Source organism: Cavia porcellus, unplaced genomic scaffold (genome assembly GCF_034190915.1).
Source record: "Cavia porcellus strain 051 isolate PalLab524CR breed Dunkin Hartley unplaced genomic scaffold, mCavPor4.1 scaffold_21, whole genome shotgun sequence".
Classification (NCBI taxonomy): Eukaryota; Metazoa; Chordata; class Mammalia; order Rodentia; family Caviidae; genus Cavia; species Cavia porcellus.
The window spans coordinates 10,058,702-10,071,560 of NW_026947504.1; the positions used below are offsets into that span (position 1 = coordinate 10,058,702).

The 12,859-nt window shown below is 44.1% G+C and overlaps 1 protein-coding gene and 1 long non-coding RNA gene across 6 annotated transcripts in view; one reads left to right on the forward strand and one right to left on the reverse strand.

Annotated features, from left to right (window-relative positions):
• Window positions 1-9,080, reverse strand: part of Fgf1 (fibroblast growth factor 1) — a 90,901-nt gene extending 81,821 nt beyond the window's left edge. Inside the window, exon 1 of one of the 5 annotated variants that reach the window (XM_013141105.2) lies at window positions 8,731-9,080. The gene's annotated coding sequence lies outside the window, so the exon portion shown is untranslated. Of the gene's footprint in view, window positions 1-29; window positions 479-3,719; window positions 3,924-8,730 lie in introns of those variants that run through there. The other 4 variants (XM_013141102.3, XM_003477194.5, XM_063232287.1 and 1 more) reach the window with 4 other exon arrangements.
• The window catches only part of LOC106025149 (uncharacterized), a 46,779-nt gene that overhangs the window by 15,762 nt on the left and 18,158 nt on the right, over window positions 1-12,859 (forward strand). Inside the window, exon 4 of the long non-coding RNA XR_010041647.1 lies at window positions 5,572-5,776. This is a non-coding gene — a long non-coding RNA (uncharacterized LOC106025149). The remainder of the gene's footprint in view (window positions 1-5,571; window positions 5,777-12,859) is intronic.

A 12,859-nucleotide genomic window follows, 5' to 3' on the forward strand; every position in this document is an offset into this window, starting at 1 on the left:
TCTCAGCAGAACACATCCCTAGTTCTTACCTGAGAAGCTGTCCCCCTTGGTGCCTGTGCTCTGTCGGTCACCGTCACCTTGCAGTGGCTGCTTCCCCAGCAGCCCTGAGCCGGCTCTCTGAGCCTCCGGGTTACTGCGGCTCTGCTGGGGAGAGGGACGGGCCGCCGCATGCACGTCAGGTTGCTGGCTCTTCTCCAGACACCGTGCCACAGTCCCGGAGGGCTGTGTGGGAAGCAGGCGGGGAGGCCGGCAGTGTGGACCTCTGGGGCTGCCTCTGCCCCTTGTTCATAGCAGAGGGGACCTGCCTTCCCACACTGCCCCTCACAGCAGGACATACAGGGAGCCAGCAGAGAGAGAAAGGCAGAGGTGGCAGACAGTGAGAATCAAGACACTGGGTGTTATTTTACCATAGTTTGTCTTGGGGCAGATGCCTGAACCAGTGGACTACTAGCCCGTCTGAGAAGAATCCTGTTTATTTTGAGGCCTCAGTCGCCAGGGAAACAGCAGGTCGTGGCTCAGAGACACTCCTCTGGAATCAGAAGGCTGCTGGATGAAAGGGAGCCCTTTTCTGATCTGTCATCCGGTAGCCCTGCCAGATGCCTGTAGGTGTCTCTGTGTGGCAGCATAACTGTCTGTCTGTCTGCACCATTCCTAGAGCCAAGCCCTACAAAGGGCATTTTACAAAGCCAGTCAGGGTAGTGGCCGTCCAGTTAGGCCCGGCAAGGGCTGCAGAGAGCACTTGTCATTCCTCAAACTGCACAGACCTGTCCCCTCTGGGCTACATGGGTCCTCAGGTGATCCCTATTTCGGGGTGGCTATTTCTTCTATGGGGCTGGGGTGTTGTCTTCACACCACTACCAAGATGGGGAGGCAGAGAGGGAGGGAGGCAGGGAGAGAGAGAGGGTTGGAGAAGGAGGGAAGCTAAACAAATAACTCTGGCTAAAAGGTGGGGAACAAAGGTAGATTGAGAGGATAAGAACAGGGGTGTCTGAAGAGCCTAAGTGGAAACATGATGAGCAGTTTCCTATGCTCAGCAAAGACTCCCGCCTCCTCCCGTAGCCATTCGAGCCTGGAAGGCATGAGTGAGTGGCGAGTGTGTTCACATTCACGTGCACACACGAGCCTGCCCACCTGATGATTCAGATACAGAGGACAAAGCGACCATGATGAGCTACGCTTCTTTCTGCTCTTCCTCTCTCCTTTCTGTTGCTTGTGTACGAGGAAGGCAGAGGTGAATACTTTTCTCTGTACGAAGCACCCAGCCGACCATCCCTGACCCTGGAGCCCGGAGAAGTCCTGGGGGCTCATCTCCTGTGTCTGGGAACCAGAAGTGTGGAACCCTCATGGCTCTGACTATGGATCTTCCCACTGCAGGCTGTGACACCTTTGGACCTGAACACACAGTGCCGGTGGCCACTCCTGGGCAGCTCAGCTCTATAGGGCCCAGATTCACTCTTTCCTGAAGGAGATCACTAAGACTTTCCCACTAGGGTCAGCTCTGCAGACTCACAGAATCAGCGTGAGGTGTGATGATCAAATGTGTCCAAGTGTGTGAAGGCACCTTAAACATTAGGGATACGAAGACCATCATTATCTCATTTCTCCACTGTATCCAGTCGTGAATGATTCTTTAAACACACACACACACACACACAGAACTTTTAATAAATGTACTCCTTAGCTATTGACTTATACTCATTTCTCTGCTATATATTGAGTGTTCAACCTAAATACTGAAAAATAATTAATTCTCAGTTCCTTACAATATTTAGTCACGTAATTCCCTGCATGTTGAAATTTTTAAAAAATTCTATTTTAACATCCTACAGTCTCTGTTTGTTTTAACTTCCATGTCAAATGTCTAGATTTATCTTTTAAATATACACGGATTTTTTTTTAAGACCTAAGACATGATGATATGATACTTTTCGGCCCTACTGTTATTTAGAGTGGGAAGGGATCCTGAGATTACCTACTGGAAATGTCTGGCCTTGTAATAGCCCTTAGTTTTATGCCAGGAAATAGTCCGTGGAAATAATAGCCGTTGAAACCACTTATTAAGCATCCACAGTCTACTTATCCTATACAGAGTATGTTACAGAAATCATACCTTCCCCAAAGCTCTTACACCACTTCAAAAGCCAATTCCTCCATGATAAAACCTTATACGAGAGCCTTACCTCCCTGAAGAGAGCTGGTCTGAGAAAGAAAAAAATTATAGATTTTGAAGACCAAGAAAAATCCTAGTCAGTTTACCTACAGATTTGTGGGCCTGCCCCAAGTCATCCACATCTAAAATGTTGGGGCTGGTGCTAGCTGTCAGCTTTCCCTTCCACGTCCGGAGAGGCAGGCTCCGTGAGAACACGTAGGCACTTGTTATTACAGAAAGTAACTCCACATCTCCTATAAGAAAGCTAGAAGGATCATAAAGGTAGAATGTGGCTCTTCTGTGGTTTTATTTATTCTGTGCTCAGTGCTTTCAAACATCAGACATAAAGTTCACTTTTTCACTTAAGCATGAAAGCATCAGCAGAGCGTGATAGATTCAGAGGATGCACTATGCCACCCACCCATAAATACATTTCTCCCACTCCTGGAATAACATAAGCTCTGGAATTTTGTCCTAGAATCTTGAGACTGACATTTGGTATTTGCTTTAAAATTTCCCCCTCATTTGTCCTGTTTACATGAGTGACGCAGTTATATGAAACGCATACCAGACGCGCTGCATTTTCTTCCTAATCTCATTTGACCTTGCTCAGGCACTGCAAATCCTAATCAGCTGACAGGAAAAATCAGATGCTGCAGGCCACTTTCTTCCCTACCCCAGACTCTCCTGTTACGGCCAATCAGGCAGTTACACCAAAGCCTCTGGCCCCGCTGTGGGCCAGGTGCCAGGAGACGGAGAGTCCTGGGAAATGCAGCTAACAGTCCCAGGAAATTGCATTTGTTGCCCAAGGAGACCCAAAGGCAGTACACACCAGCAGAGCTGCCCAACAGAAACCAGGTCCAACAACTTCCAGGAAAGGAGGCGCCTCAGCCCAACCCAATTGCCAGCCAGCTCTCCAGCACTCCAGGGCAGAGTGCTTGAAAATGTTCCCTTTCATGAGAGGTTGTCTGCTTCCCCTCTGATACTGATCAGCCGTTGCCCATTCTATGTGCCTTGATTCTAGTTTTTAAATTGTATTTTTGAATATTTTAAATAAGAACACCTCATGCACATGATTAAAATGTACAGGGCACAAAAAGATGTAAAATGATCCTTATCTCTTTTCTTCCCAAAGATAACCACCAACAGCCAGTGTGTGTGTGTGTGTGTGTGTGTGTGTTCACATACACATGTGTAAGGGGCTGAGATCTTATGGGGGGAAAATGTCTTTATATTGCTAGATGAATGTATATTTAAAAACAGTTTACTGGGCACATGATTATTTGTTTTTCACTTAGTAATAGATTGCTCTAGTCCACTCCAGCCTTAGATCTCTGTAATATATTCCTAACTGGTCCCTCTATAGTTCATTCCAGAAAGATCTTGCTAAAAGGCAAATCAGATTGTATCTGTATTTATTCAAAACTGTCCAGTACCTTCCTCTTGAATGAAGAGCAGATGTTAAGCATGCCTCCACCACCTGCTTCTCCCCAAGCTCACTCACTATTTGCACTTCCCTGCCCACTGTGCCCCAGGCATGCCGCTTTTTGTATGCCAAGCGTGGTCCTACCTCAGGGCTTTTGCATTTGTTGTCCTCTCTTCACAAAATGTACGCATTCACTTTCTGCTCCTTGATGGCTTGCGTGGCTTCTCTTTGTTGTCTGTCTGGTCTCAGCGTAGACCATCTTCTCCCAGACCAGCTGTTTTAAGTCAGCCCTCCTTATTGTCCTTCCCGTCCCTGCTCTCCTTTTCTTCACAGAATTTACCACTGTCTGAAAATTGTCACATTCACAAAGCATTAACTTACTTGCTTTCTATCTCTCCCGCCACACACACTGAAGTGAAACTCCATGAGGAGAGGGGTTTTTATCTCTTCATCAAACGTGAATGTGCCTGGAGTCACCTTAGGTGTTTGTTAAACTACACATTGCTGGATTTCTGATTCAGCAGGTCTTGTGGGCCACGAGATTAGAATTTGCATTTCCAACTCATTTCTGGTGGGTGCAGCTGGCCCAGGGCCAGCACTTTGAGACTCGCTGTGTGGTCCGTGAGCCTGGGTTGCATGCATATTCATTACGTGATGTGTGAGGCCGTGAGGATCTGCCACCTTGATTTTTCAGTTTCTCAGTTATTCTCAAGTTTGGCCGCAAAGCCTCCTCAAAGTCTTTGTAATGGGAAGGTCTTAAATCTTGTCAGTTAGAATGGTTTATCGGCTCTATGGATTTATCAGCAGATTAACACTCCTAAGCTTCATAGACTGAAGTGGGAGCCTGTGACAGCCACCCTGTCCTCTCCCTCAGCAGATACTCACCCCCAAACTGTGGTGCGGCTCTCACGTGTATGGGACCCGTGACTTCCCCAGGAGCAGTCACTCGCCTGGTGTAGCTCAGCGCCTCGGCCATTAGTTCAGCATTTGGCCTCCATGCATGAGAATGCATACAGCCTGGGCCCCAGGAGGTTATAAACTAGAGATGTATAACCCTATTATCCCAAAAAATAAATATGTGCACGCACGCACTCATGTGCAAGCTCACATGCTTTTTTACGTTTCTTTTTGGAGGTCACAAAATGCCATAACTCCTGGTTAATAATTAGCTTGCTATTTGTCAAAATAAACAGCCAGTCTGCATGCCCATTTATTGTTTAAATTCCTGATGAATTAGAAGTTAAAATGTAAAATGTCAAACCTTAGAGGAAAATACTAAAGGAAAGCATTATAGCAAAACATTACTGAATGAGATTTATCATCTTAGAATGGGGATTACTTTTTGAAGCAGAATTTGTAACCCAGAAGTAAAAGCAGAATACTGAGTGATTTATTGAATGTTCTATGTAAAAAAGAGGGGAGCACTCTCCCTGGTTTAGACCCAGGGGAGAAATCTGTGGGGCCCTTTTCCATCAACAGTCTTTCCCCTGGAATTATGGCAGTGTCCAACAGCCAGGCTCTCTGGGAAAAAGATGCAGACTTATCAGGCAGACAGAGACCACAGTCTTCCGCAAAGCCTTGCTTCTAGATTAATGGTTCCACTAGTAGTGGTTTGGGTTTTAAACCAATTTTTATCTTGATAAAATATAGCCGCTGTTTCCCATTCTAGGTTCCTGCCAGATCCAGGTAACCACCAATGCACTTTCTGGTCTCCATAGAATTCCTTGTTCAGACCATTTCATGCAAATAGAATCACACAATATGGGGGTTTTCTTATTTGAATATGATCTTCAAGGTTCATCTGTGTTGTAGCATGTTTCAAAATTTCTTTCCTTTTTAATGCTGAATAATAGTTCATTGTATGGATTACATTTTATTGATCCATTCATCAGCTGATGAGTGTTTGAATCATTCCCTCTGTTTAGCTGTTATAAATAATCCTGCTGTGAATGCTCATGTACAAGTGTTTGTGTGGACATGCTTTCATTTCTCCTAGGTCTAGGGGTAGTTTTTCTCTTCCGGCTTTGGCCAAAGAATTCTACAGCTCCCCCACACAGACCCATTCATAAGCTCTTGGAGAAGTGAGCAGGCTTGGACCCTGGAGATCTCCGTGTATGCTGTCTCCCATCTGGGACCTTCTTGTCAGCTCAGGGCGTGACTCAGTCTCACTGTGCCTCATTTGTGTCATCAAGAGAAGGAAGGTGAGAAAACTAGCTCTTTGAACCTCTCACAGGATATTGGGAAGATAAATGAAATGACAGGAGTCAAATGGGATGTGCTTTTTTGAAGATTTAACGCATATGAATAAATTTGTGTATATCAAATAAACAAGATACAAAGAGTTTCACCAGCTTGCAGACCAGCCAAGAGGCCTGTGGCCTGTGACTTGCAGGCACAGATGGTATAAGAAACCTAACCATTTTCTAAAGATTTTAGTTTCCTCTGGCCTGGGGAGTTAGCTCAGCGGCAAAAGCACCGGCCTAGCAAGCACAACAAGGTCATGAGTCTGATCCTCAGTACCAAAAACAAAACAAAACAAAACAAAAAGATTTTAGTTTCTTCTGGATGGAGAATTTGGTTGCCAACCAAATCCTGTCAGCCACTCACTGTCTGAGACCCTGGTCATCCTGGTCAGGGCAGGAAAGACGGCAGGGTCACGTCTAATGACTGGTGGCCAGGTGAACAGGTTTAAATTCTAAAGGCCACACAGCTCCCCAGATATCACCCGAGGCCCTTTTAATTACGAAAGCATCTTGTTCTCTGCAGAGCTACTTTTCTGAAATCCCTGACTCTTCCGTGTTCTTGATGGCTCCAGGAAGGGAAATAACTCCTGACTTGTGGAGCCCTACCCAGCAGAAGCAGCTATTTAAAATCAGCGGTAGGAAATCATGCTAGCAAATGAGATGGCAGGTGTATCTGGGTTCTGACCCCAACATGTTCCCATGACCTAGAACCTGTGAATTCATTATTTTAGACTCAGTTTCCCCACCTGTTAAATGGAATATTCACAATACTTTCCTGGTAGGTTCACTGTGAGAATGATGTGTGATGATACCTGTAAGGGTCCCATGTACATTCTGAGCTCAGTCAGTGTTTGCTTTGGTTATTATACTGCTTCTTGTGGTGCTGGGGGTTGAACCTAGAGAGAGCTAAGCTACTTCTCTAGCCCTTTTAATTTTACTTTGAGACCATCTAAGTTGCCCACATCAGCTTTGAATTTGTCATCCTTCTGCTTCAGACTCCCAAGGAGTCAGGGTTACAGGCATGTGCTACCATACGCAGCTTATTTATTATGTTGCTTTTAAAGAAGCAACTAAGGGCCTCAAGAAATCTAGCTCTTCCTCTTGTTTGGGAAGGCTTATTTTCTGCTGGTCTCTTAATTGGACTCAAACTGGGCATCTTCTATTGAATACCACAAAGAGAGTGCACCACAAAACTTAATTCTTACCACCCCATGTGGCAAATTCAAGTTGAGAGAGAAACTGAGAATCGTGAAGTCCCTAAAGAATATTTAAACAAGGAAAAACAGTCCTGATAGTCACTGCTGTGCAGGTTTGGGGAAGGAAGAGGGCACAAAGGCTTGGAAGAGCCAGACGGGGTACCAGGGGAGGCAGCACTGAGGCGGATGCTTCCCATAGGGGTCCGGAGAGGAAGCGGGTGAGGGCAAGGGAGGACCCAGTGAGCACAGGCAAACTGGGGGTCCAGGCAGGTCAGGGCCTGGTAGGTCGCTAGAGACAGAGCCAGAGTCAAGCCTTATTGTGTCAGTGACTTTCCCACTGTTGGGGGTCTCTAGGAATGACAAACCACGGGCCTTTTAGTCACCCGTCGGTTAACAATGACCCTTCCTATGAAATTCCCTGTCACTCATGCCTTTTGGTGGACTGTAAGAGGGAGAAGAGGGGGTGCTATGTTGGAGGAGGCTTAACTTTTCATCTAAACCATTGCAGAAAGGAGCAGGAGAGTGGCAGCCACTACCCTTGGCTGTCCTGTGCCTAGGCCCACCTTCTCCTGGACCCGCATGCTAAGTAGCACTGGGGAGCCAGTCTTTGCTGCTCTCGGGCAGTGTGGGTTTGAATAGGGACCATTGTACCCCAACGCAGGAATGGGCACAGTCCCCACCTTGGTCCCAGGCAACTGCACCCTATACTAGCTAGAGCCCCCGGGCGGGCGCAAGAAGCACCTGCATTTGCAAGGTGACTGTGTCAACCTGAGCTGTTGCAGCCGTCTCCGTATCACCACCACAAGAGCAAGTCTTCCTGGAAGCAGGATGACACAGGGAATGCAAAGCCAAGAGACAGACAAGGACAGCCGCCAATGCCACTCTCTTACACCTGGACTACCATACCCAAACTGGCTTCTCAGTTACATAATCCAAAAGGGAAAAAAAATCTTTTTGTTCAAGACTCTTCAAACTGAGTTTCAGTCTATGATCACTAAAAAAACTGGGACTTTGAATTTGATTAGGTTTTTCTTAGCATGGATATTTGTAGTCCACATCTTAAGATTACTCTGTAGCTGGAACACGCATGTGCAAGGGACAGTGACCCCATACTTGTCCCTACATAGACACGCATCCTATTGAGTGTGCAGACACAGTAGAGGGAAGAGCAAGAGGGAAACTTTACCCCTTTTCCGTGACTCTGCTTACCAAACCTTTGATTTTATTTCTCTTGTTTTCAACTAAAATAAGGAATTCTTGGATCTGTGAAGCATGATTTGTAGGACTCTTAAGAAGTCAGGAAGGGAAGGCGAAGGGAAGCTCTGCAGATTCAGTTTTGTTTTTTCCCTTTTGCCTAATAACAAAGAGTCAGCTGGCCTTTTATTTCCTACTTCATGCAGTGCTTTTTAAAATGAAGCATTAACCCTACTGTAATGGGATTTGTCTAATGATTTCCTGGTAAATGTCTTCTCAGCAAAGATAATTCACTTTGGGAATCACTTCCTGCCTTCCCACTCAGAACCAGATCTACCTAGCACGTTCTGGGAGCAAACTGGATCCATCGCGTAGCCTCAAACCTGCCACAGATCCAGATGGGGAAGAGGAGAGGAGGCGCAGGGGCTAAGGGAAAGTAGGCATGCTGAGCTCAAGGGAAAGCCGAGCCATGATCTGGCAGTCCGTAGCAAACCAGCCCCTCGCAGAAACAGGTGCACTCACCTCTGTGCCTCGGCTCTGGGGCGCTTTCTTTCAGGACAGACAGCTGCTGCAGTACTCACAGGGCACTATTAGGAGGCCGCAGGACAGCTGCTGCAGGAGGAAGGGAGTTCCCATTCATCATCCGAAGGGAGTGTCCTTCAGGAAGAAGAGGAGATGCCCTTATCCCCGCCGAGGCTGTTGGATTCACTTGTCCTCCATTCCTAGTGTGAATGGAACACAAGGGGGCTCCAGAGGAGAACCGAGTGAAACACTCTACGCACACCCAGTAGCAGGTGGCCTCCTGGCTTTGAGATGCTGGGGAGAGCCACCTTCTTGGGCCCCTGCAAGGGCGGCAGACACTAGTGTGCCCACAGAAAGCCCAAGGACAGCGCTTGCATGCTTACTCTCTCATGTGATCTTATTTTTGGACTGGACCCACAAGCTATTTGAGGGCTGGACAGCGGCCAGGTGGAAGGAGCAGTATCTCTCCCAAGCTGTCTCCATGCCCCTCTGAACCAGTCACTGTTTCTTTTCCTCACAGAGGCAGAGGGGAGGTGTTTTGCTCCAAGCAATTTGTTCAGTTTGCCAACTTTTCTAACTAGTTGATTGCTACCCTTTCGGTCCAGAGGGGCTAGGTGTAACGGGAAAAGTCATCACTTCTGTATCGGAGGCAGATGGGTGCTTGTGAGGCTAGAGGTCGTATCTCACAGGCATACTGTTGTGGGAAAGTTTCCAAGTCAAACTGAAAGGAAGACTCTTTGCACTGAGGAGATAAGAAGGCGTCCTTTAATCTTTACACCAGGGACTGTTGCTGGATCATTCCCAAAGGCAACAGCCCTGAGTTTACAAAGAGTTTAGTTTATCTAGCATTTAGAAGTGGGAGGTACAAAGCAAGTGACAAAATATTACATAATTGGTTACATGCAGTAAGTCATATATTGACAGGCAGGCTAGTGTTGAACATATTTATTGAAACAGAGGAATTGTTTATCATAATATAGAAACATTTCAGGATCAAGGGCAGGGGGCCCTGCAGGGTGAGCATAGTTAAGCGTCCTTGATTAGCCTAGGGTAACTAAGGTATAGACAATTACTCTGACTCAGTACTTAGCAGTGGTACGCAGCTGGGCTTTAGACACTGTCAAGGTCAATAGAATTCAGCAGAAACTTGGTCAGAGACCTCTAATTTCTCTCCAATTTGTATCATGAAACATGTATAGGTTTGCTATTTTCTGAATGTGTTCTTACATTATAATTGTGCCCCAATAATACACACTGTTAGACTTAGAGACCGAATGTCAACACGAGGTTCCCAAGCGCAGGCAATGTCAAGGAGCCTGGCTCTAAGGCTGAACACACCGGTTCAACACTCCTGGCTCTTTCCGCTTCTAACTCCTCGATTTGTAAAACTTACAACACTGAAACACGCAGCTTGATTTTTTACCCCCAATTCTTCCTCTTTGGAGGTGAATGGAGTGCTGAAATAGTCACACCAGACGAATGCCAGTTCAATTCCATCACCTGCGCTAGCTATCATGATTACGAGTGCTTGCAGAACACCGTCCATACGCTCAGTGCCGCTCCTGCCTCATTTCCTTTAATCCTCAGCAGCCTACCAGGCAGGGGCAGCTACACCTGTCTTACAGCCAGGGAAACTGAGGTTTGCAAAGGTCTTCAACCTGAACTTTGGAACGGCTAGAGCCACGCCACAGAGTTGGGGCTCTCAGCCACTTTATTCTTCTGCCTCCTGAACTTTGACTTTGTTGAAATTTCACTGCTGTTTTCATTTCAAAAGAGAAAAAACCAAAAACTTTATAGTTAATTCAGACCCCATCATTTCAATCTCCAATTTCAACCAAAACTTCAGTTCTTAAAGGGGAAAACAAGGTTTTAACTGTTTACAGGCCCAGACTGTGATTCTAGGTACAAAACGGAGAGCCTCTGGCCGCCATCCCCGTTGGAGCCATTTTCCTGTGAATAACTCACTGTGCAGACACATTTTAGAGAGCACTTGGTTCTCGCTGCATCAAGCTGAAATTGTCCTTTCCGCGGCTGAGATGGAGCCTGAACGCTTGTGCAACACTGCCCTCCGCTGGCGATAGACTGCATTACCTCAAAACAGTGGTCTTCCTGGCTTTCCAAGTTTTTAGATCAGTTTCCAGGTTTTTCCTTTCTGTAAATAATCTTTCCTAATATTGGTTTGCCTGACAACAAACGTGTGTTCACAGTAATGCTTTCCCTTAGTGTATAAAAAGAAATCATACTCGTCACTATGCAAATCTTATTAAATGACTTCACTAAAAGTGTAAAATTCTTCATTTCCAAAATTGGAAGCTTCCTTTGATTACTTAATTCGATAACTCTTAATGATCTAGTGGGCATTTTTTTCACTTGACAAGATTCTCTTCCATACCCCAAATATTGAGAGACTTATCTATGAAAGCAAATCAAAGATAGAATATTAGAAGTAATAATAGGTACATGTAGAGAATGATGCCATTGTTTATTTATTAAATCTACTATTTACAGTACAGTAAGTCCCAAGCTTACAAACACATGAGTTGCAAACTTGCACAGATACAAATAGATCTTGCACATTCAAGATCTTGCACTAAGTCAAGGATTTAGTGTAGTTTATTTATAATTATACTGTACTATATCATACTGTACTATACAGTATTTTGTATGTAGATTTGACTTTTTTATGCTTTATATTGTCTACTTGTGTATAAGTCTCACTTTGTGTGACTTATGAACAAGTCTGACAGAGGAGCATTTCTAGGCCAGAGATTGTTCCTATAGTGGAGACTTAATGTAGGCTGGAAGTTATAGTCTTCAAACTATATGAATTAAATGATGAGCATTAATGTATCAGTTTTATTTATCTATATATAACACATACATTTAACACATTTACATTTAACACAATCATCTCTTTGGATTTAACGCTACCATCTTGTTAGTAGCTTTCACTTGTCCCATTCATCTTACCTTCTTTTTTTCTTGATCTGCTTTTAGAATAGTTGAATATTTTATTTTTTCCTCAATTGCATTGGACGTTATATATTTTTAAATACCTTTAAAAAGTGATTCTAGAAATCACAATATGCATCACTAATTATTCAAGTCTAATGCTATTTTCCTTTTTTTTCTTTTTTCTTTTTTTTGTACTGGGGATCAAACTCATGACCTTGTACTTGCTTGGCAGGCGCTTGTACCACTGAGCTAGATCTCCAGCTATTTTTCTATCATAATTCAAGAAGACCAGGGAAGTAGCTAGAACAGGGTAGAACTCTTGCCTAGCATGTACAAGGGTCTATGTTCACTTCCCAGCACTGCAAAATTGAGCAATAATAATGCAAGGATGTCAGAACATTTGATTTCATTTGCTAGCCCTCCTGATCTATATGGATTTTTTTATATTGCATTATTTTAAGCCTCCAATAGACATCATGTTCTAGATTTCCTTAATCATTGTACTTCACCTCTTCCTGCATCCTTAACCTGTCATCTTAATATCCTTTAGTATTTGTTGTTGGCAAAAAATATACATATATATCAAAATATATATATACATATATATCTGAAAATGTCTTGATTTCATTTTTATTATTCAAGGTATTTTCACTGGGTATGGAATTTTAGGTTGACAGTTATTTCTTTCAGTACCTGAAAGATATTTGAATTTTACTAATTTATACTTCCACTGTTTGACTGAAGAAATTAGCTAATGGTCTCTTATATTTTTTCAGGTTATGGTGGCTACTTGTAATATTTGCTTCTTGCCTTTGGTATCGTTAGTGATGTACTTAAGTGCTGCACTTAAACAATTTATCCTGCTTGTTAATCCTGAGGCTTCTGGAATCTGTAATTTGATGCCTTTAACCAGTGTTGACAATTTCCCAACCGAATTTTTAAAAAAATTTTATTTAAATAAAGACTAAGCAAAATAGAAAATGGGTAGAAATAAAACATACTTTCAGAAAAAAATAAACAGTAAGAAATCACTAGTTGATGACTACAGATTCTCCTCTTACAAATAGTTAGTTATTCAAGACACTAAAGTGGAGCATATAAAGTGGGGATTCAAACATTGAGACTGCAACCTGTTCTGTTCAACTATCCAACAAAAACTTAGAAATACGGTTAT